Raw genomic sequence first — 22,885 nt, forward strand, 5'->3', positions numbered from 1 at the left:
ATTTTGGCCAGGCTGGTCTTGAACTCCTGACCTCAGGTGATCCACCCGCCTCGGCCTCCCAAAGTGCTGGGATTACAGGCGTGAGCCACCATGCCTGACTTCATTTTTAATGTTGTAACATTGTTGTATAGTAATATATTGAATTGTATAAATGCATAATGAATTGTTGTATAGTATTAGTTTTCTAGAGTTGCCATAACAAAATACCACTGAGTGGCTTAAACAGAAATTTATTTTCTCATAGTTCTGGAAGCTAGAAGTTGAAGATCAAGTTGTTAGCAAGTTAGGTTTCTCCTGATGCCCTCTTTCCTTGGCTTGATAAATATGTTGACTAGGCTATGATGAAGAATAGAGTTTTTCCCAACATGGTTGACACTGATTTGTGAGTAATTGTTCATCTTCTAATTAAAAAAAAAAAATAGACACAGGGTCTCACTATGTTGCCCAGTCTGGTCTCGAACTCCTGTCCTTAAGTGATCCTCCCCACTTGGCCTCCCAAAGTGTTAGGATTACAGGTGTAATCTTGTAATCCTACAGGTGGCATCCACCAGCATGCCCTAAATTAGTATGCTAATTTTGTGAGTGTGATTGTTTTGTTTTGCTTTTTTGTTTGTTTGTTTTTTGAGACGGGGTTCTGTCTGTTGCCAGACTGGAGTGCAGCCTGTCTTTTCACTGTGTCCTCGTGTGGTTGCCCATTGCCTGTATGTTGTTTGTATCCTAATCTCCTCTTCTTATGAGGACCCTAGCATATTGGGCTCACCCATGTGACCTCATTTTACCTTAATCACGTCTTTAAAGGTGCTCTCTCCAAATACATTCCCATTCTGTAGTGCTGGGGGTGGTGTTCAACATGAAGTTTGAGAGGGACACATTCAGCCCATAATAGTAATGGATGCACCACAATTTTTATTCATCTCTTTTAATAAATACTTAGGCATCAGTTAATTGTTTGCTGTTACAAACAATGTTGTTATCGTTCTCGTGCTTATCTCTATGTATACTCTAGAGGAAATTATTGAGTTACAGACTATATATGTTGTCCACCCTATTAGACCATGCCAAAGTGCTCTCCAAAGTCATTGTAGAAAAATACACACTCCTAACAGATGTGTGTAGGAATTACCTTGGCCGGGCGCGGTGGTTCACGACCGTAATCCCAGCACTTTGGGAGGCCAAGGTGGGCGGATCACGAGGTCAGGAGTTTGAGACCAGCTTGGCCAACATGGTGAAACCCTGTCTCTACTAAAAATACAAAAATTAGCTGGGCATGATGGGAGTGTCTGTAGTCCCAGCTACTTGGGAGGCTGAGGCAGGAGAATCACTTGAGCCCAGGCGGTGGAGGTTGCAATGAGCCAAGATCGCACCACTGCACTCCAGCCTAGCAACAAAGTGAGATTCTGTCTCAAAAAAAAAAGAGAATTATCTTGATGCATATGTTTACCAGTACTTGGCATTTTCAAATTATAAAAAATAATCTGATAGATGTAAAATGGTTTCTCATAGTGGTTTGTTTTATAGGTCCATGATTATTAATAAGGTTTAGCACTTTTTCATATTTATCGACTTAAGTTTCCTTTTTTTTTTTTTTTTGAGACGGAGTCTGGCTCTGTCGCTCAGGCTGGAGTGCAGTGGTGCGATCTCAGCTCACTGCAAACTCCACCTCCTGGGTTCACGCCATCCTCCTGCCTCAGCCTCCCGAGCAGCTGGGACCACAGGCACCTGCCACGACACTGGGCTAATTTTTTGTATTTTTAGTAGAGACAGGGTTTCACCATGTTAGCCAGGATGGTCTTGATCTCCAGACCTCGTGATCTGCCCACCTTGGCCTCCCAAAGTGCTGGGATTACAGGCGTGAGTCACTGTGCCTGGCTGACTTAAGGTTCCTATGTATGAATTGCCTAATCAGACCTTTTGCCCATTTTTCTATTGGATTGTCTTTTACTTTTTTGTTGTTTGTTTGTTTGTTTGTTTGTTTGTTTTGGAGACAGAGTCTTGTTCTGTCACCCAGGCTGGAGTGCAGTGGTGCAATCTTGGCTCACTGCAACCTCTGCCTCCCAGGTTCAAGCAATTCTCCTGCCTCAGCCTCCCAACTAGCTGGGACTACAGGCACCCACCACCATGCCCAGCTAATTATTTGTATTTTTAGTAGAGACGGGTTTTCACCGTGTTAGCCAGGATGGTCTCGATCTCCTGACCTCAAGTGATCCACCCACCTCGGCCTCCCAAAGTGCTGGGATAATAGGCATGAGCCATGACGGCTGGCTTTTCTTTTACTTATTGATTTGTGGGAGTTTTCCATATAATCTGGATATTAATCCTTCTTGGTTATATGTGTTATAAATAATGACTTCACATATGTAGCTTTTCACTTTTTAAACATTGTCTTTGATTAACAATTTTTAATGAAATAAAATTTGTTAATTTTTTTATGTTTTGTGCTTTTTAAAAATTTATTCTAGAAGAGATGCTTCCCCGTCTCTGGGTCATAAAGATACTCTCATATATTTTCTTCTAAAAGTTCCAAAGATTTGCTTTTCTTTTTTTTCTTTTTTTTTTTTTTGAGACGGAGTCTCTTTCTGTCGCCCAGGCTGGAGTGCAGTGGCGCGATCTCAGCTCACTGCAACCTCTGCCTCCTGGGTTCACACCATTCTCTTGCCTCAGCTTCCTGAGTAGCAGGGACTACAGGCGCCCCCCACCACGCCCGGCTACTTTTTTTTGTGTTTTTTTAGTAGAGATGGGGTTTCACCATGTAAGCCAGGATGGTCTTGATCTCCTGACCTCGTGATCCGCCCGCCTCGGCCTCCCAAAGTGCTGGGATTACAGGCGTGAGTCACCAAGCACAGCCTGCTTTTCTTTTTTTAAGGGTCCGAAGGGCCAGCTAGAAAGATTTGCTTTTCACACTTAGGCCATTAATGTATTCAGAATTTATTTTTCTGCATGTTGTAACATGCAGATCCAACATACAGTGCCCTGACTGGAGCACAGTGGCTCCATCCTGGCTCACTTCAGTCTCCACCTCCTGGGCCCAAGTGATTCTTCCACCTCAGCCTCCTAAGCAGCTGGAACTATAGGCTCACGCCACCATGCCTGGCTAATTTTTAATTTTTAATTTTTTTTTTTTTTGTAGAGAGGGAGTTTCACCATGTTGCCTAAGCTGATCTTGAACTCCTGGGCTCAAGCAATCCTCCCACCTCAGCCTCCCCAGTAGCAGGAATCACAGCCAGGCGCCACCACGCCCAGTTTATTGATTGATTATGTGGGGGAGGGTGGCGGCGGGAGGGGGCAGGTCTCCCTACCTTGTCTAGGCTGCTCAGGAACTCCTGGCCTCAAGCAGTCCTCCCATCTCGGCCTCCCAAAGTGCTGGGATACCATGCCCAGCCTTAAAAATCAGCTTTATACATCTTGTTCCACTTCCATCAAATATGTTAATCCTTTGTTGAAAGGTGAATGGTATCAGAGAAGGTTGAAAGAGCAGGATCCATAGGGTCTGTTCTTATTACATCTTTGCCATTAAATCTTTATGTGCCTCCATGAATGCTTATTACATGTCAGACACTATTGCAAACAATATCTATTTACTGTATTATTTAAATCTCACAGTCTTCCTATTGTCCTGATACACAGAGAAGTAGCTTGCTCAAGGTTACACAATGGTGGTCAGGATTCAAACAGGGCACCTAACTTCAGAACCCAGGCTTTGTATAAGCATTTATCCTTTGTTTTTGTTTGTTTGTTATCTTATCCTTTGTTTTTCAGTGCACATATATGCACCTTTTTCTTGAAAATACAAAACAAGCAAAACACTTTTTTTTTTTTTTTTTGAGACATAGTCTCGCTCTCACTAAGGCTGGAGTGCAGTGGCGCCATCTCGGCTCACTGCAAGCTCCGCCTCCTGGGTTCACTCCATTCTCCTGCCTCAGCCTCCCGAGTAGCTGGGACCACAGGCGCCCGCCACCACGCCCGGCTAATTTTTTGTATTTTTAATAGAGACGGGGGTTCACCGTATTAGCCAGGATGGTCTCGATCTCCTGACCTCGTGATCCACCCGCCTCAGCCTCCCAAAGTTCTGGGATTACAGGCGTGAGCCACCGCGCCCGGTGCAAAACACTATTGACTTGAAATGTTTCCTAACTTAAAAATGTTTTCTGTTTTTTCCCAAATCTTATTTTTCTGAAACATGATTATTAATGGCTGCATAATAATTAAGGCTGTACCATAATTTATGTAGCTATTTTTCTCGTTTCTGATTAAAATGCCGTGATGATATTTCCTGTAGTCACATCTTTTGGTACACCCCTGATTCTTCTTCTTCTTTTTTTTTTTTTTTTGAGACAGATTCTCGCCCTGTGGCCCAGGCTGGAGTGCAGTGGCCTGATCTCGGCTCACTGCAACCTCCGCCTCCCAGCTTCAAGCGATTCTCGTGACTCAGCCTCCTGAGTAGCTGGGATTACAGGAGTGCGCCACCACGCCCGGCTAATTTTTTTATATTTTTTAGTAGAAACAGGGGTTCATCATGTCGATCAGGCTGGTCTCGAACTCCTGACCTTGTGATACGCCCGCCTCGGCCTCCCAAAGTGCTGGGATTACAGGCGTGAGCCACCGCGCCCGGTCACCCCTGATTATTTCTTCAGGACAAATTCCTAAAAGTGGAATTGCTGGACCAGAGCAATCACCCCGAAAGAGATTAAGGATGGAATTGAGGTAAAGTAGCATCAGCTAACAAAGACCTTTAGTGTCCCACTCTCAAAACTCTACCGTGGTAATTCTCAACACCAGCTCCATAGCAAAGGGCAGTGCTCAAATTACTGATGGCTACGGAAGGGAAGAACCTCCAATGCCAAGATCAAAACAATCTCTCTTCAATGCCATGCTCAGTTTTCCTGTCTCTCTAGCTTAGTAGGACTTCTGCCCCCAAGGTCGCTGCTGATGAACTCCTCCAGAGTTTGCGCCCCTTAAAATTACTTGGATGCGCCAGGCGAATCACCGGAGGTCAGGAATTCGAGACCAGATTTGCCAACACGATGAAACCCCGTCTCTACTAAAAATACAATAATTAGCTGGGCATGGTGGCAGGCGCCCGTAATCCCAGCTACTCGGGAAGCTGAGGCAGGAGAAATGCTTGCACCCGGGAGGCGGAGGTTGCATTGAGCCGAGAGATCGTGCCATTACACGCAAGCCTGGGCGGCAAAGGGAGACTCCGTCTCAAAAAAGAAAAAAAACAAACAAACAAACTTGGATGCTTTCAGGGGACCTACTGGATAACCTCACCATCCTTCCTTTCTCTCACTTTATACCGCATAGTGCAACCCGATAGCTTCAGAACACCATATTCATAGTCTCTTAGACAGATTCATTTTTTTCTATTGTTGGATAGGTTTTAGCACTGATGCCCATCATATTATCAATGGTAAAATAGATCTAAGGTTATTACAGCACTTCAAAAGTGACACCTCGCCATTCTTTTAATCCTGAACGTATTTAATTACAAATCAAAAAAGCCTACCTAATCGTACTTACTAGGCGCATAAATATCTCGCAATTCTGAATTAGCTGGTGATGCTGGTGAAAGGCGCAGAATTTGGGCTTTCTGTTTTTCCTTCTACGCACGCATCACGAACTTTCTTGGCGTTAAAAGCAGCCTCACAAAATGCAGATGATGCAATCGCTCAAGGGTCCTCATTCTTATGTAAGAAATAGCAGAACAAAAAGCATGCTGTGGGAGCCCGGATAGCTCAGTCGGTAGAGCATCAGACTTTTAATCTGAGGGTCCAGGGTTCAAGTCCCTGTTCGGGCGTCGTTGTTTCTTTTCCTTAATGGGCAAACACAAATTGTATATATTATGGGGTACAACACCATCTTCTGAAATATGTGTATATTGTTGAATGAGTAAATCAAACTGATGAGGGTACGCATTACCTCACATATCTTCTTTAGTGGTGAGAGCACAAGGTGCTTGCTTTTAAGTTTTTTTTCTTCCTTTCTCAATTACCAGCCATCAAAAAACAAGTATTTTTCTGGGGAAGCACCGTGCCAGACCTCGATACTCGCTAAGAAATTAAACGATTTTTCAGTCATTTTTTTTCCTCTCTGAAAACATGTTTATCCAGCATATTCTGAAACCGATGAAAAACGAATTGAATTCGCTTTTAAATGTAAGGGTTTATAACGTCCGCATTTCGGACTTGGTGAGATGATATAAAGTAACGAAAACTACAAACGCCCGAACAGGGACTTGAACCCTGGACCCTCAGATTAAAAGTCTGATGCTCTACCGACTGAGCTATCCGGGCGCTCCAGCTGTAAGTCCTTTCTGTTTACTTCATATAGGGTTTTTTTTCTTTTAATTTGAGATGATGTCATTCTGTCGCCAGGCTGGGGTGCAGTAGCGCGATGTTGGGTCACCGCAACCTCCGCCTCCCGGGTTCAAGTGATTCTCCTGCCCCAGCCTCCCGAGTAGCTGAGACTACAGGCGCGCGCGCCCACGCCCAGCTAATTTTTGTATTTTTGGAAAAGACAGAGTTTCATCATGTTGACCACGATGGTCTCGATTTCTTGACCTTATGATCCGCCCACCTTGGCCTCCCAAAGTGCTGGGATTATAGGAGTGAGCCACCGCGCCGGCCTGCTTCCTTTTAAGCAGCTAAATTTAGGTTTTAATTAGAATTAAAGGTGTTTTTTTGTTTTTTGTTTTAGCGAGATAAAGCAAAACACATATTTTCCTATCCTTTTCTTTTTGTTCCATTCACTTAAAACATGTGTTCTTCAAGCTGTTTCATGTTTGATAAGTTACCAGTATTTACTAAACTCTCTAAAAGGAAATTAATGGTAGTAAATGACAGAAAAATGGGCAACCAAGATGAATATTCAAAATTTAGACATGGGGTTACAACCTCTCTTTCCTTCCCTCTTTCTGTCCTTCTTTTCTTTCTTCTTTTTTTTTCTTTCAATCTTTGCAGCTGTGCCAGGGAGCAACCTCTTTTTATTATACTTCTGCCTTCTATTTATCACTTCCCTGATAAGGTCTCTTAATTTTAATTATTCTACCAAACTAGATTACAGCATCTCTCCCACTAATGAAAAATACATTTCCATTCATCAGATGATGTAGTTGTTAGATGAGCATTCCTTAGCACAAAAGAAGGAAAGACACTTTTGATTCATGCACAGAGGAGCTAATACTATAAGAAAATAGACATGATTGTGGAAAGGTCTGAATTAAGATTGTGGGAAAAGGAGTTTAGACCTTTAATTTAAATTTAGATTGAATTTGTGCCTTTCTTCCCGTTTCAGGCAAGTTGCAGTTTTCTTTTCTTTTCTTTTTTCTTTTTTTTTCTTTTCTTTTCTTTTCTTTTCTTTTCTTTTCTTTTCTTTTCTTTTCTTTTCTTTTTCGAGTCAGAGTCTTACTCTGTCGCCCAGGCTGGAGTGGAGTGGCAGGATCTCAGCTTATTGCAACCTCTGCCTCCCAAGTTCAAGCAGTTCTCCTGCCTCAGACTCCCGAGTAGCTGGGATTATACAGGCGCGTGCCACCACGCCCTGCTAATATTTTTGAAATTTTTTTAGTAGAGATGGGGGTTTCGCCATATTGACCAGGCTGGTCTCGAACTCCTGACCTCAGGTGATCCGCCTGCCTCTGCCTACCAAAGTGCTGGGATTACAGGTGTGAACCATCGCACCCGCCTCAAGTTGCTGTTTTCAAGACAGATTCACAAGACGAATCCTCCCAAAGCAGTGTGCACCAGTGGGAGCAACATAGAGTATTAAGAATACAAATCTCCAGATCAGCCCAGTTTCTCCTAAAATCAATTTCTTTCTTCTTTTTTTTTTTCTTTGAGCCGGAGTCTCGCTCTTGTGGCCTAAGCTGGAATACAATGGCGCGACCTTGGCTCACTGCAACCTCCACTTCTTGGGTTCGAGTGATTCTCCTGCCTCAGCCTCCAGAGTAGCTGGGATTATAGGCACGAGCCACCACACCTGGCTAATTTTTTGTATTTTTAGTATAAACGGGGTTTCACCATGTTAGCCAGGCTGGTTTCGAACTCCTTACCTCAGGTAATCTTCCTGCCTTGGCCTCCCAAAGTGCTGAGATTACAGGCATGAGCCACCGCACCCAGCCACCTAAAATCAATTTCATCTACCCTGACACATGGGTTGTGGAACACAAGATTATGAAATTTCAAATACTGATAAGGGAATTTATTTTAGTTTCTGGGTACTAGTGACTTCTGAACACAATGAACACCAAAATAGCTCAGTCTCAGTTGGAGGAATTTTTCTTTCCTACTATTGTCTGATTCTTATAGAACAAAGACCAACAAACTGTGTGATCCTGAGCAGGCCTGGGTTTCCACATTTATAAAATAAGGGAAATTGATTAGATGGCCTCTGAGATAACCTGTAAACCTAAAGTTTTACCATTCTGTTACTTTTTTCCGTTGTGAATAAGATTAGAAGGAACAGACTCAAAATGTGCCAGAATGGAGTGATTTAATTCAACAAACATTTACTGATCGTCTATTACAGGTTAGGCTCTGCGCTAGCCCTAGAGTCTGAGATGAGTAGGACATGGGTCCTGCTAACAGTCTAGGAAAGAAGACACACAAACAAACAATTTCAACATAAAGTGGAGTGGCGGCAGATGAAGATGGACAGGAAAGCAGGGTTTATGAAATGAGGGTGCCTGGGCCCTTGAGTTTTCAGCAGGGAAACTGCATGATCATAATTAAGTCTAAACAAGTAGCTGTCAGTGGTGTAATAAAGAAATTATAATGAGCAAAACACAGACATTTATTTATTTAGACTTTTTTTTCAGCACCCACTGTGTTAGATAAGGAAAAACTCCCAGCACTGTTTCTATGAATGCGATGTGGAAATAAATTATACCACTTAAATTTTAAGGAAGGGAAATGGTGTCTATCCAGGCCTCCTTCAAAGGGCAAGAACAGATAAAGGGGTCTTCAAGTTTTTTCCTCCCCAAGGCTTTGTTACATCACATTCCCTTTCCTCCGGGATAACAAAACCTGCTGTTTTAAAATTAAATAAACTGAATGGGATTAATCAATCAAAAATTTGCTTACTGATTACCCACTGCTTCCACAGCAGTTACCTAGGCACAGTAGGGAGGAAAACAGGAAATCTGGAAGGAATGTGGGGACCACAAGATGTATTTAGAGAATGGGGAATGACTTAGTCTGGTTGGAGCAGAGGGAGATAGAGAGGGGTGAGGTCACATTGGAGACTACACTTCCGTTAGGCTAAGGCTAACGATTTTATCCTACAGGCAATGGCGAGCTATTGAAAGATTGGCTTGTTAACATTGCAAAGTCCATCTGAGATAGCATGAAATGAATCTGTTTGCTTCATTTATGTTGCATCAGAAACACAAGTGCCATCTTGTCCTTTAGCATAAAATCTTCCTGGAGTGCTTCTTGAAGCTTCTTTATGCAGACTGTTGAACTTAATTTTCCCACTAGAGGGCAGGCTAAACTCACAGATTCTATATATTTGGTGATTCTCCTAGTTCTTAAATTAAATTTCTCCCACTATTTTTAAAGCGTGTGCGTGTGTGTATGTGCTAAGAACACTTGAGATTACACTCTTAGCAAATTTCAAGTACACCATACATCATTAATAACTATAGTCACTGTACTGTATGTTAGATCCCCAAAATTTATTCATCTTACAACTGAAAGTTTGTGCTCTTTGATCAAGATCTATTTGTTTCCCTCACCTCCCAGCCCCTGGTAACCATTCTGCTGTTTCTATGAGTTTAACTTTTTTGGATTCCACATATAAGTGAAATAATATAGTATTTGTCTTCTGTTTCTAGCTTGTTTCACTTAGCATAAAGTCCTCCAGATTTGTCCACGTCGTCGCAAATGGCAGGATTTCCTTATGTATCACATTTTCTTTATTTCTTCTTCTTCTTCTTCTTTTTTTTTTTTTAGACGGAGTTTTCACTCTTGTTGCCCAGGCTAGAGTGTAGTGGCATGGTCTCACTTCACTGCAACCTCAACCTCCACCTCCTGGTTTCAAGTGATTTTCCTGCCTCATCCGTCCAAGCAGCTGGGACTGCAGGCACCTGCCACCACACCCAGCCAATTTTTGTATTTTTAATGGAGACAGGGTTTCATCATTTTGGCCAGGCTGGTCTGAACTCCTGACCTCAGGTGATCTGCTCACCTCGGCCTCCCAAAGTGCTGGGATTACAGGCATGAGCCACGGCACCCAGCCCCCATTTTCTTTATCCAGTCACCTGTTGACAGATACTTCTGCTGATTCCACATCTTGTCTATTGTGAATAATGCTGCAATGAACATGGAGGTGCAGGCCTCTCTTTAACATACTGATTTCATTTCCTTTGGATATATTCCCAGAAGTGGGATTGCTGGTTTGTACAGTAGTTCTATTTTTAATATTTTAAAGGAATCTCCATACTGTTTTCCATATGGCTGTACCAGTTTACATTCCCACCAACAGTGTACAAGGATCCCTTTTCTCCACACCCTCGACATCACTTGTAATCTTTTGACTTTTTGAGAATAACCACACTACAGGTGTGAAGTGATATCTCATTATTGAGGTTTTGACTTACACTTCTGTGATGATTAATGATGTCGAGCGGCCGGGCGCTGGCTCAAGCCTGTAATCCCAGCACTTTGGGAGGCCGAGTCGGGCGGGTCACGAGGTCAGGAGATCGAGACCATCCTGGCTAACCTGGTGAAACCCCGTCTCTACTAAAAAATACAAAAAACTAGCCGGGCTAGGTGGCGGGCGCCTGTAGTCCCAGCTACTTGGGAGGCTGAGGCAGGAGAATGGCGTAAACCCGGGAGGCGGAGCTTGCAGTGAGCTGAGATCTGGCCACTGCACTCCAGCCTGGGCGACAGAGCGAGACTCCGTCTCAAAAAAAAAAAAAAAGATGTTGAGCACCTTTTCATATACCTGTGGGTCATTTGTATGTCTTCTTTGGGAAAATGTTGATTCAGGTCCTTTGTGCATTAAAAAAAATTCTGGTTATTTGTTTTTGTTTTGTTTTGCTATTGAGTTGTATGAGTTCGTTATATATTTTATGTATTAACCCCTGGTCAGATACATGGTTTGCAAATATTTTCTCCCATTCTGTATGTTGCCTTTTCATTTCGTTGATCCCTACTATAATAATTTTTAGAGGGATGTTTTTACCCTCCTCATCAGACTCACTGCGTTTGAAAAAAGTCACCATCAATCTGATTACCCACTGCTTCCACAGCAGTGAGCTAGGCACAGAGGGGGAACGTTGTGGACCCTTCCTTCCCAGACTTCCCCAAACCAACACCAAGTCGTAGCTACCCACTCTGGGGCCCAGTCTTCTATCATCACAGTATAGCGCATAGAGTCTTTGGAGCTGAGACCATCACAAGGTACTAAGAAGATGCATAGTACAGGTTGTTTTTGTTTTTTTGTTTTGAGACAGTGTTGCAATCATAGCTTACTGTGGCCTCAATCTCCTGGCTAAAGTGATTCTCTCACCTCTGCCTCCAGAGTAGCTGGGACTATAGGCGTGCACCACCATGCCTGGTGAATTTTTTTAAAAAAATGTTTTCGTAGAGATGGGGTCTTGGTATGTTGCCCAGGCTACCTTTGAACTCCCTTAACTCAAGGGATCCTCCTGCCTCCGCCTCACAAAGTGTTGGAATTATAGGCATGAACCACCATGCCTGGCTGAGCCCAAGAATCTCATACCACATCAAGAGCTCATATACTGGAACAAATACTCCCTGAACAACGCAGCCCTCAAATGTCATGGATCATTGAAAAGGTATAGGAAAGAAGTAGGACTGATTTCAAAGCCAGTAAGAGTCAAAGGATTGAAGAAGTCAATCTATCCATAAAATACTTACAGAGCACCCCAACCCCATCTCTAACATCTTCAAAGATATTTGAACATTTTTGAAGAAAGCCTACTGAAGGATTTTAAAATAAAATTGTTTTAAATACTGCCTTTCAAACTATTAGCTTGGAGTTGTATTACAGATTAGTCCTAGCCTAGAGCAGAGCTATAAGAGAAAATAGCACAGATAAACAGATTCTATCATCATCTCCTTCCATTGATTTCAGCCATTTGCTCCCTGACCAGTAATCTACTTATTATTACCACTGAAAGTTTTGTGTTTTTTTTGTTTTGTTTTGTTTTGTTTTTGAGGCAGAGTCTGGCTCTGTCGCCCAGGCTGGAGTGCAGTGGCCGGATCTCAGCTCACTGCAAGCTCCGCCTCCCGGGCTTACACCATTCTCCTGCCTCAGCCTCCGGAGTAGCTGGGACTACAGGCGCCTGCCACCTCGCCCGGCTAGTTTTTTGTATTTTTTTTTTTTTTAGTAGAGACGGGGTTTCAACGTGTTAGCCAGGATGGTCTCGATCTCCTGACCTCGTGATCCGCCCATCTCGGCCTCCCAAAGTGCTGGGATTACAGGCTTGAGCCACTGCACCCGGCCTTTTTTTTTTTTTTTTAAGATAGGACCTCACTCTGTTGCCCAGACTGGCATGCAGTTGCACCATCATGGCTCACTGCAGCCTCAACCTCCTGGACTCAGGTGATCCTCCCACTTCAGCCTCCAGGGTAGCTGGGACTAGAGGTACACACCACCATGCCCAGCTAATTTTTTGTGTTTTTTGTAGAGATGAAGTTTTGCCATATTGCCCAGGCTGGTCTCAAACCACTGGGCTCAAGCAATCCACCAGCTTAGGCGTCCCATAGCGCCAGGATTACAGGCATGAGCCATCACACCCGGTCACCACTGAAATCTTAGACTCTCAAGCTTTTCATTTTCTGGCTCAGTCACTCTGTCTTCCCATAAACTAGATCCAGGTTTTCATCCATTCATTTATTGACCAAGAATTTATTGAGCACCAGCTTTGAATCATGCAATGAATTAGGCCTAGAAATTCAAAGGTGAAAATAATGGAGATTCCTTGTCTTTAAGGAGCTTACAGTCTGTTGTACTCCTCTTCTGTCCCCTCCACAATTCAGAAAAAAGTGGACAAGCAATTATAACACCCATGATCAGTGTAACAATCCAAGTAGCTATTGGGTATGTCTAGACACTCTTAGGAGGCACTCTAGGGAAGTTTTGCAGAGAATTTGTTGTAGGATGTATTAGTTTGTTACTGCTGCTATAACAAATGACCACAAATTTAGTGGATTAAAGGAACATAAATTTATTATCCTACAATTCTGTAGATCAAAAGCCCAACATGGGGTTCACTGGGCTAAAATCAAGGTATCTGAAGGGTCATATTCCTTCCTGGAGGCTCTAGGGCAGAATCTGTTTTTGACCTTTCCAGTTTGTAGAGGCCATTCACACCCTCTGGCTCAGGACCTCCATGCTTCAACTTTCAAGCCAGCAGTGTTGCATTTTTCTGACCATTCTTGCATTATCACGTCTCTCTCTGACTTCAGCTAGGAAAGGTTCCCAGCTTTTAAGGACTGACGTGATTAGATTGGGCCTACCTGGGTAATCCAGGCTAATCTTCCACTCCCAAGGGCCTTAACTTAATCACATCCATAAAATCCTTTTGCCACGTAAAATAATGCAGCCATAGGTTCCAGGGATTAGGAAGTAGACATTTCCTCCTTTGGGAGACCATTTTTCTGCCTACCATGTAGAGAGATAGCCGCATAAAGGGAAGTGGGTAGAGGTGGATTGGCGGTAGGAGGCCCTTTCCAGGAAACCGTGTGGAAGGGCCTTTAGGTGAGAATATTGTGTTTTCTAGGAACTGTAGGGAGTTTTGTAAGGCCCAAGTATGAAGTTTACATTGGAATGTGGGAGGCCATCCAATACATATTTATTGAATACTGTGTGGTAGGTGCAGTTTGGGAGATGCAGGGATGCACAAGACCAAGTCCTTGTTCTCTGGGGCTAGAGTGAAAAGCAAGGTCTGACTGTGAGAGAATTCAGTTTCCTTAGTAGATTGGACTTTAAGAGTTAGAGAAAATCATCCATTAATTCATCTGCCCAAAATTTTGTGAGCACAAGTGCCAGGCATTGTTCTAGGCTCTGAGAATACAGATGTTTAAAAACCAAAGTCAAAAAATCCCATGCCCTACATGTTAGTTGATTTTAAGCAGGAGAAGCAGATGTTTGCTTTGGAAACATCACCCTGGCTGGGTTGCTTGAGAAAAAATTGGAAGGGAAATAAGACTAGAGGTAGCCCAGTCCCTTTCCTCCTCCTTCTTTAAGATTCACAGCCTTTGCTGAGCTTCACTTCCCTTCTTGAGGACTTCGTCTTTTGTCAGTGCCCTCTTTTCCCTTTATGCCTCCACTGTACCTATCTTGGAAACCTGGCCTCATGTTCTATACCTGGGCTTCCAAGTGCTGCAGGAGAAAATGATGAAAACATTCGAATGTTTTTATTCATAGCCACAACATATTAGAGTATCCAATGCCAGCTGTATCTTCAACTCTGCTGACAATTCTCTCTCTCCTCTCTCTGGAACTACCACTCTCATTCCTTATTCCTTTCTATTTTAACCTTAACCACTTTTTTTTTTTTTTTTTTTGAAATGGAATTTTACTCTTGTTGCCCAGCCTGGAGTGCAATGGCGAAATCTCAGCTCACCGGGACCTTTGTCTCCCAGGTTCAAGTGATTCTCTTGCCTTAACCTCCCGAGTAGGTGGTATTACGGGCATGCGCCACCACATCCAGCTACTTTTGTATTTTTAGTAGAGACTGGGTTTCTCCATGTTGGTCAGGCTGGTCTGGAACTCCCAACCTTAGGTGATCCGCCCACCTTGGCCTCCCAAAGTGCTGGGATTATAGGCGTGAGCCACCGTGCGTGGCAACCTTAACCACTTTCTTTAAGCCTTTAACCTCATCTTGAGCCCCTTTCTCTCAGCAGATTGCTTAGAGACTACCAGACAGCAACCAGTCCTCTCAACATCTATTCTCAAGTTCTAGTCTCTTTACCAGTCTACAAATGCCTCTGCTTTTGTACAGCCTTCCTCTCAAAGATATCAGAGGCAGCTCCACCTCACATGCCTGGGTCCCAACTCCCTCCTATTCATGATCTTGCTCTCCTTGGTCTTACTCTTCAGCATATGAACAAGCTTAAGCCTTTCTTATCCTAAAAAGAAAAAACAAAAATCTCCCCTTTGATCCTGCATTCCCTTGTACCCACTGCCTTATATTTCTCCTTGTCTTAAATTGCCAAGCTTCTAGAAAAAGCATGTCTCTTTTATTCTAGATCCAGGTTCATTCATTCACTTACTGACCAAGAATTTATTGAGTACCAGCTTTGAATCAGGGAATGAATTAGGCCTACAACCCACTGGAGGCTGGTTTAACTATGACCACTCTTACTCCATGAGCACCAGTGACTTTCTTGCCCATCCAAAGGGCATTTTCCAGCCCTACCCTCCTGGAGGTTCCTGCTGCACTTGTTATCCAGTCATTCTCTTCTGAGATTCTCCCACCTTAGTTTCTGACACTCTGTGGCCTCCAGTTTTTCTCTTACCTCTCTGATTGTTTCTTCTTTCCTCCTCATGCCCATCTGGACGACCTCGTACAGGCTTATAACTTCACTGACCACGTATAACCTACAGAATCCAAAGCTGCTATCACTTATCCACACCCCAATTTGAGCTTAGTTTCATCAGTTTGCTGTCTACTAGACATTCCCATCTAGACATTCCACAGATACCTCAAACCCAACATGTTCAAAATTAAGTGCAAGATCCCTCTGCCAACACCTGGGCCCTGTCTTACTAATTGTCCCTAACTTAGGGAATGGTACCACCTGCCAACAATTTCTAAAGCTTCAAATGGGGAATAATTCCAGAGTCCTCCTCTTCCCTAATTTCCTACATTTTACATATTTATCAAATTTTATTGATTTCTCTTAATAAGTATCTCTTGTATCCGCCTGGTTTTTTCATCCCCACTGCCACAACTCTGGCACTGCTTTGAGATTCCCTGATTTCCCACCTGGAAGGTAGCCATGGTTTCTCCGTTGAGCTCCCAGGCCGCACTCCTAAGCTGTGTTATTCGGTCCTGGCAGAAAGCAAATGGCACACTGCACTTGAGGGGTAATTTCAGGAGAAGTTAAAAAATAAAGAGACAATTTTAAAAACCACAAGAAATAATGTACAATCTACTAGGGCCAGTAGCAAATCCATGTTTCCACCCCCAGGCCCGAAAAATCAAAGGAGGGGAGTGATTTCCTGAATCAAGAGAGAGGCACAGTGGCTCACGCCTGTAATCCCAGCACTTTGAGAGGCTGAGGAGGGTGGATCACCAGGTCAGGAGATTGAGACCATCCTGGCTAACACAGTGAAACGCTGTCTCTACTAAAAAATTTAGCTGAGTGTGGTGGCATGCGCCTGTAGTCCCAGCTACTCAGGAGGCTGAGGCAGGAGAATCGCTTGAACTCAGGAGGCAGAGGTTGCAGTGAGCCACTGTACTCCAGCCTGGGCAACAGAGACTCCGTCTCAAGAAAAAAAAAAAAAAGAGAGAGGGAGGGGAGAACCACCCGTAGAAGCTGTGATCTTTGGCTGAGGGTGGCAGCCAGTGCACTGTGACCCCAAAGAGAGGAATCCTGAAGAATAAATATCCGGTTTCCCCTGACCTCCCTCCTTATTCAGTCTTCAGCCATGGCTCCCATTGGCCAACCCCGTCTAGGAAGCCAGAGGGCCAGGAAGATCTGGAGGGGCACAGGGGAGACACGCAGTGCATCCTCCAAATCCTTCTCTATAATATGCCAGGAAGTTTTTTTCTGGTCACACTACTTGCCAGCTCCATTTGTGCATAGCATGTTCTCTGTCACCTACAGCAGCTAAACTTTTTGGCATGCCCTGGTTTCTCTTTATTCAATTTTTTCCTTACCAAAATGCATGACAAAGCCTGTGATCTGATCATCCACTCAGCTACCCAGGCCTACTTCCTGTTAGTTCTTTCCTTCAGACTTTTCACCCCAGCAGCATAGAATGACCAGTGGCCCCTGTAACACTGCGTTCTCTCAGGCTCCTGAGTTTGACCTGATGATAGACACAGAGTAAGCTGTCATAAATATTTGTATGGTGAACAAGTGGTGAATACGTGCATGGACACATTTTTTTTTTTTTTTTTTTTTTTTGAGACGGAGCCTGGCTCTGCCGCCCAGGCTGGAGTGCAGTGGCCAGATCTCAGCTCACTGCAAGCTCCGCCTCCCGGGTTCATGCCATTCTCCTGCCTCAGCCTTCCGAGTAGCTGGGACTACAGGCGCCCGCCACCTCACCCGGCTAGTTTTTTGTATTTTTTAGTAGAGACGAGGTTTCACCGGGTTAGCCAGGATGGTCTCGATCTCCTGACCTTGTGATCCGCCCGTCTCGGCCTCCCAAAGTGCTGGGATTACAGGCTTGAGCCACCGTGCCCGGCCTGCATGGACACATTTTTTAACCCCTGTGGCTCCTGAGATCAGGAGTAGCATCATATACATTATGACATATGTGTAGACCAAGCTGCCTTCAGTTAATTATCAAGATGTTTCACCTAGATTCTCTCCTTTGATCATTACGACAGCCCTGTGTGATAGGTGAGGACGCTACTCTTGATATTCAGAGGGTGAAGTGGACTACCCAGTCACAAGCATTGGGTACAGAAGGCACTGTAGGAGCAGAAAGGGGGGTGATCCCTTTCCTCCCCATCATAAGAGTCATAGCCAACACTTCTGTAACAAAAGACAAGTTAACAAGAGAAAAGCATAACAAATTTATTTAATCATGGTTTTACTTGAGAGGCTGAGTGAGAATCAGGTGTTAATCTTCATAGTCTGTCGAGAAAGAAAGAAGAAATGAGGGCAGTGGAGGAAAACACGATTCACGTTTTTAGGAAAATATACTTTGAGATCAGTGATCGTTGGTACTATGCAAACGAAATGCAAAGGAGGATCTGGCCAACTCATGGTTTCTTTTGGGTGGAGCCTTTAGGAAAATTATTCCAGAGACCACTGCAGGAAGAAAGGTATTTAGAGTAGAAAATTTAAATATAACATATTGTATGAAAGATTTTTTTCCCCCCCACTACCCAAGTTGGGTTGAAGGATCTTCTATCTTCCCTCCCCACTTAGGCTGACTGCTATTTTCTGGATCGCAGCTCGGAAGATCCACCTGGGCGAATACAAAAACAAACGAGACTCCCCTTCCAGAAAGGGAAGAAGGAAGGAGACAGAAAGACGAATGACACTGAGTGTGTAAAGCCCGGAGACAGCCTCTCTCTACCCCCACCTAACCCTCAAGGTAGGGGATCCCCCGAACATCGCTACCGTAATTATGGTAGAAATTCCTGAAGCGGATAACTGGACCTCAGTACCGTCATTTCTAGCAGAATGATTGCGCTTTCCTCTGACCCAAAGCCAAGGTTCCAGCAGGGGAAAGTAACGACCATCCGCAAAAACCCTCACTCAAGTGGGGAGTGGAAATCCTGGCTCTTGGGTTGCAGAGCACAACTTGACGCCAGCGCGTTTCTCTTCCCCCACGCAATGGCAAGTGGGGCGGGAGTCGGAGGGGAGAGGAGGAGAGGAGAGGAGAAGAGAAGAGGAGGGGGAAGGGGAGGGGAGAGGCGAAGGACGGCCCGGGTTCCAGCAGCCGCCCCGCCCTCCAGCTCGCGGCGGATTCGGCGCTGCGGCTGGAGCCGGCGGCCGGGTGGCTGCCTGTCCAGGCAGGGTCTGGCCGAGCCTCGCGTCGCCGTGCAGTGCGCCGGGTGTCCGGGAGATGGCTTCCCCTCTCTCGCCCGCTGCTCCCGCTATTGTCTCACCCGGGGTGGCCTGACTCTGCGAGCTCGCGCACGCTCTCGGTGGAGAGCACCCCTCCCTACCCCCGCAAGCTGGTCCTTGCGCTCTTTGCTACCTCTCCCTCTGCCCCTTCGAGCCTAGGGTCTGTGCGGAGCCTGGAGAGGGCAGCGGCCCGGGAGCAGGCGGCGTGCGGCCGGCCAGCTCCTCTCGCGCTGGTGCAAGAGGCGCCTGGAGCCGCAGAGCGAGCCCGTGAGGCGCGGAGCGAGCAGCCCACGTCGCCGGGCACAAGACACGTCGGGTGTTGCAGCAGAGCCAGCAGCTAGCGCAGGTAGGACACGCACCCTGCGCGTAGCATCGGCCCCGGGGTCTGCAAAGTGCCCCCAGAGTGGAGGCAGCCGAGGTCAGGGGGCTCTCCCTCCAACATGGCAACAGCGGAGGTGCAACAATGGAAGCAGCCGAGGGTTCCTGGCGGCGGGCTGAGCGGCGTACGCCGTGGGAGCCCGAGGTCCTGCCAGCCGCGCAGAGCAGGTTGCCCCTCACCCCACCCCACCCCACTCCACTCCAGCAGCTTCAGGGCCTCTGGGGCTCCAGGCACCCGCGTCCCCACCCCCTTCTAGCTAAACACACTTCCTGGCTCCCAGCTGCAGGGCGATCTGAACCAGCCAATGGCTTTGGGGGTTGTTTATTTAAGATGAGAAATAAAAAAAGCAAAACCTGTCCTGTGATGGGGTTAGTGCCTTCTGTGGACTGGGTGAGAAGTCGGCATTTGCCTGGGGAATGTGTACATTTCTTAGCCGGGCGGAGGGTAGAATTGGATTCTCCCTTATAAGGATACTGCAGCAGAAGGAGACTGAAAGCTTGAAAGAGGGAGAGGGACCCTCAGGCCTGAGTTCGCCGGTGCTGGGAGAAGGCGCTGCTCTCCTGGCCTATACTTGTCTCTCATTTTCAGCTCCCGACAGCGGTGACTTTGATGTTGGAGGAGCAATCGCAGCAGGAAGTGCAAGCAAGGCTGCCAAGCTGGTGTGGGGTGGAGTAGGGTGGGGATCCCAGGGGCTTGGCAGGCTCCTGGGTTGTGGGAAGAGGTTACCAAATGTATGAGGTTAGTGCACACACCCTAGTTGGCCTTAGTTGAAGAGGGTGTGTGTGTGTGAGTGAGATCTGCCATTGCTCTTGCTCCTTCAGGCCTGCTTTCTCTTCATCTCCACCCGCTTCTGGGGTCTTCGTAGCTTCCCTGCCCCAGTCCTTCCAATCATGCGTGGGATGGAATCGCTGTATTGTCTCTGGCAGCCCTCGTGGGCTGTTTTTTCTCAACTCTGTTGGAGAGTTTTGTACCCTGGGCTGGCTGGTCCCAGCATGGCACCAGATTCTTTAGCAGGCAGCTACCCGGGCTCCGAGAAGTGGGCCAATGCTGCCCCTCCTCCGTGCTCTAAACTACCTATTTGGGATATGGCCAGGCAGATGTAAGCAATTTGCACTAAATTCCAACCCTGAATCAGTGCTGAATGAAAACTTACTCTGTTGCTGCATTAGGCCTTGGGAAGATATTAGGAGGAGAAATGGCCCAGCGGGTGGCAACGCGACCCCAAAATACTTCCCTCTCCCCGACTCCAGCTGCCGATCCCAGAGCACAGAGGCAGTGAGCCTTTGGAATCCCAGCTCCTCCAGAGTCTGGCGGTCCCATCTTGAGGTTATGTCCACAGAAAAATTAAGTCAAGGCACATTTTATACCTCTGCTTGGCAATCAGCGTCTGAAGAGATGGTGGCTCTGTGCTGGAGCCCTAGACCCGGGCTGTGGCTACCTCTCCTTTGGCCTTTGGGAGAGCCTGAGGTTTGATTTCCATGGCTTTGAGCTTCCTGCTAAGTGTGTATAGCTGAATCTGATCAAGCTCTCAGGCCTGGCTGCTTGTCCATTTCCTTCTCCACTGGAAGCATGAGTGAGAAAGGGCCAAGGGTTGTGCTGGGTGAGGAAGGGTCAGTTTATCTGGGGACTTGGGCTGTTTCTGGGGGAGCTCCTTTGAACTTCCTTGGTGGTCTGGAATGCCTTTGGTCTTTGTCATGACCTAGTATGCTCTGGCAGATACTCTATACCCTCGTGGGCCTTTGGTCCCCTCTTGGTGGTGTCCCCACTCCTCCTGTTGCCTGGTGCTTTGCATCTGTATCATGTCTGTGGTCCTTCAGCCTGGATAGCCCTGCCTGGACCAGTGGGTAGAAAAATGAGGAGGTCTGTGTTCCTTTTAGTGGCTTGTAACTAGCCGTAAGGTTCAGGCTCCTCATGTTCTCAGGATGTGAACTTGGACATCATAATGTGAAGTAGTAGAGAAAACAGTGTCTTGGTGTGACTTTCTTTTTAGCTATGTGAGCACAGACAATTTGTGGACCTAAGATTTAGTTTGTTTATTTGTAAAATGGAGGTGGGGGAGTAGCCTTGGCTCACAGAATTGATAATCAAATACTGCTTACCAAGAACTAAACAAAATCATGTGTGCAAAAGTACCCTGAAAACTACAGAGTACTTTACAAATGATTATTCATACTGGGTTTAGCCTTCCTGGTAAGTGAGGGAGAACTGTCAGGGATGGGCATAGGGTGGGATCTGAGGGCCACATGGAGCAAGGGATGTTTTGGGACCTTTTCTTTCCTGCTCAGGAAAGAGTAATGTGATAATACCAAGGTAACTGCTATATTCCTTGGGTATTTTTCTTTAAACAGTGTTGGCAGGATGGGAACTGGGAGAGAAGGAGGGCCTGCCTCATGATATTTGTAGGAATTGAGGAGGGATAAACACCTTCCAAAGACTGGCTACTGCCTATAGACAGGAGAACGCTGAGCTGGCAAGTAATGTAATCTCTAACACTCACTGATGTCAGCCAGCTAGTACGTGATAGAGGTGGGATTTGAAGCAAGCAGTCTCACTCCATACCCTGTGCTCATAGCCTCAGTGCTACTCAGAGAAATATTGGGTCTTGGGAGAACAGAAAGGAACAGTAAAATTGTGGAGTTCATTCTTTTTGTTTGTTTTTGAGACAGGGTCTCTCCCTGTTGCCTAGGCTGGAGTGCAGTAGGCTGAAATGATCCTTCAACCTCAGCTCCCACCCTGAGTAGCTGGGACTGCAGGCATGCACCACTGTATGTGGCTAATTTTTTAATTTTTTTGTAGAGATGGGGTCTCAGTATGTTGCCCAGGCTGGTCTCAAAGAAACCTCCTGCCTTGGCCTCCCAAAGTATTAGGATTATAGGCATAAGCCACTGTGTCCAGCCTCAGAATTCGTGGTTTTTTTTGTTTGTTTGTTTTGTTTTTTTAGACAGTCTCGCTCTGTCACCTAGACTGGAGTACGGTGGTGCCATCTCGGCTCACTGCAACCTCCATCTCCCAGGTTCAAGGGGTTCTCGTGGCTCAGCCTCCTGAGTAGCTGGGATTACAGGCGTGTGTCACCATGCCTGGCTAATTTTTTGTATTTTTAGTAGAGACAGGGTTTCACCATGTTGGCCAGGCTGGTCTCGAACTCCTGACCTCAGGTGTTCCGCCTGCCTCAGCCTCCCAAAGGGCCGGGATTACAGGTGTGAGTCGCCATGTCCAACCTCAGAATTCATTCTTAATGGATTCCTTGAATGCCCATGAGACGTCACCAGCCTGGGACATCTCATGGGCATGTAGGCATAATAAATTTGTCTGGGCCTCGTCTGCTTTTCTATGCATTTTTATTTCTATCTCTACCTTCCAAGGAAGGAGGAGATGTGGGATAATCTGATCAAGTCATATTGCTGCCTTCGGAGCAGCACTAATAGAAGGTTTAGGGACTTGGAGGATCCTGGGGAAATTAAGGCAGATTTCTTGTGGTGGTGTTTTCATATTTGCTTTATTTTGCATCTGTTTTATAAAATGAAACTTGAGGGACTATTCTTGCTTTTTTTTTTTTTTTCCTTTTTCTGTTGAGACAGGATTTCTTTTTTTTTTTTTTTTTTTTTTTTTTTTTTTGAGACGGAGTCTTGCTCTGTCGCCCAGGCTGGAGTGCAGTGGCCAGATCGCGGCTCACTGCAAGCTCTGCCTCCCGGGTTTACGCCATTCTCCTGCCTCAGCCTCCCGAGTAGCTGGGACTACAGGTGCCCGCCACCTCGCCTGGCTAGTTTTTTTTGGTTTTTTTTTTTTT

At 45.7% G+C, this 22,885-nt stretch overlaps 2 protein-coding genes and 2 non-coding genes across 5 annotated transcripts in view; 2 read left to right on the forward strand and 2 right to left on the reverse strand.

Annotated features, from left to right (window-relative positions):
• The window catches only part of MDM4 (MDM4 regulator of p53), a 55,182-nt gene extending 49,564 nt beyond the window's left edge, over positions 1-5,618 (reverse strand). The window contains exon 1 of the mRNA XM_007988800.3: positions 5,518-5,618. The gene's annotated coding sequence lies outside the window, so the exon portion shown is untranslated. The remainder of the gene's footprint in view (positions 1-5,517) is intronic.
• Positions 5,619-5,721: 103 nt separating this feature from the next.
• On the forward strand, positions 5,722-5,794 carry TRNAK-UUU (transfer RNA lysine (anticodon UUU)). Its single transcript has one exon. It is a non-coding gene; the product is annotated as a tRNA-Lys (tRNA).
• Positions 5,795-6,217: 423 nt separating this feature from the next.
• Positions 6,218-6,290, reverse strand: TRNAK-UUU (transfer RNA lysine (anticodon UUU)). The gene has a single exon. It is a non-coding gene; the product is annotated as a tRNA-Lys (tRNA).
• Positions 6,291-18,439: 12,149 nt separating this feature from the next.
• The window catches only part of PIK3C2B (phosphatidylinositol-4-phosphate 3-kinase catalytic subunit type 2 beta), a 71,348-nt gene continuing 66,902 nt past the window's right edge, over positions 18,440-22,885 (forward strand). Inside the window, exon 1 of one of the 2 annotated variants that reach the window (XM_007988804.3) lies at positions 18,440-19,065. The gene's annotated coding sequence lies outside the window, so the exon portion shown is untranslated. The remainder of the gene's footprint in view (positions 19,066-22,885) is intronic. The other variant, XM_007988803.3, reaches the window with a different exon arrangement.

Source organism: Chlorocebus sabaeus, chromosome 25 (genome assembly GCF_047675955.1).
Source record: "Chlorocebus sabaeus isolate Y175 chromosome 25, mChlSab1.0.hap1, whole genome shotgun sequence".
NCBI classification, from domain to species: domain Eukaryota; kingdom Metazoa; phylum Chordata; class Mammalia; order Primates; family Cercopithecidae; genus Chlorocebus; species Chlorocebus sabaeus.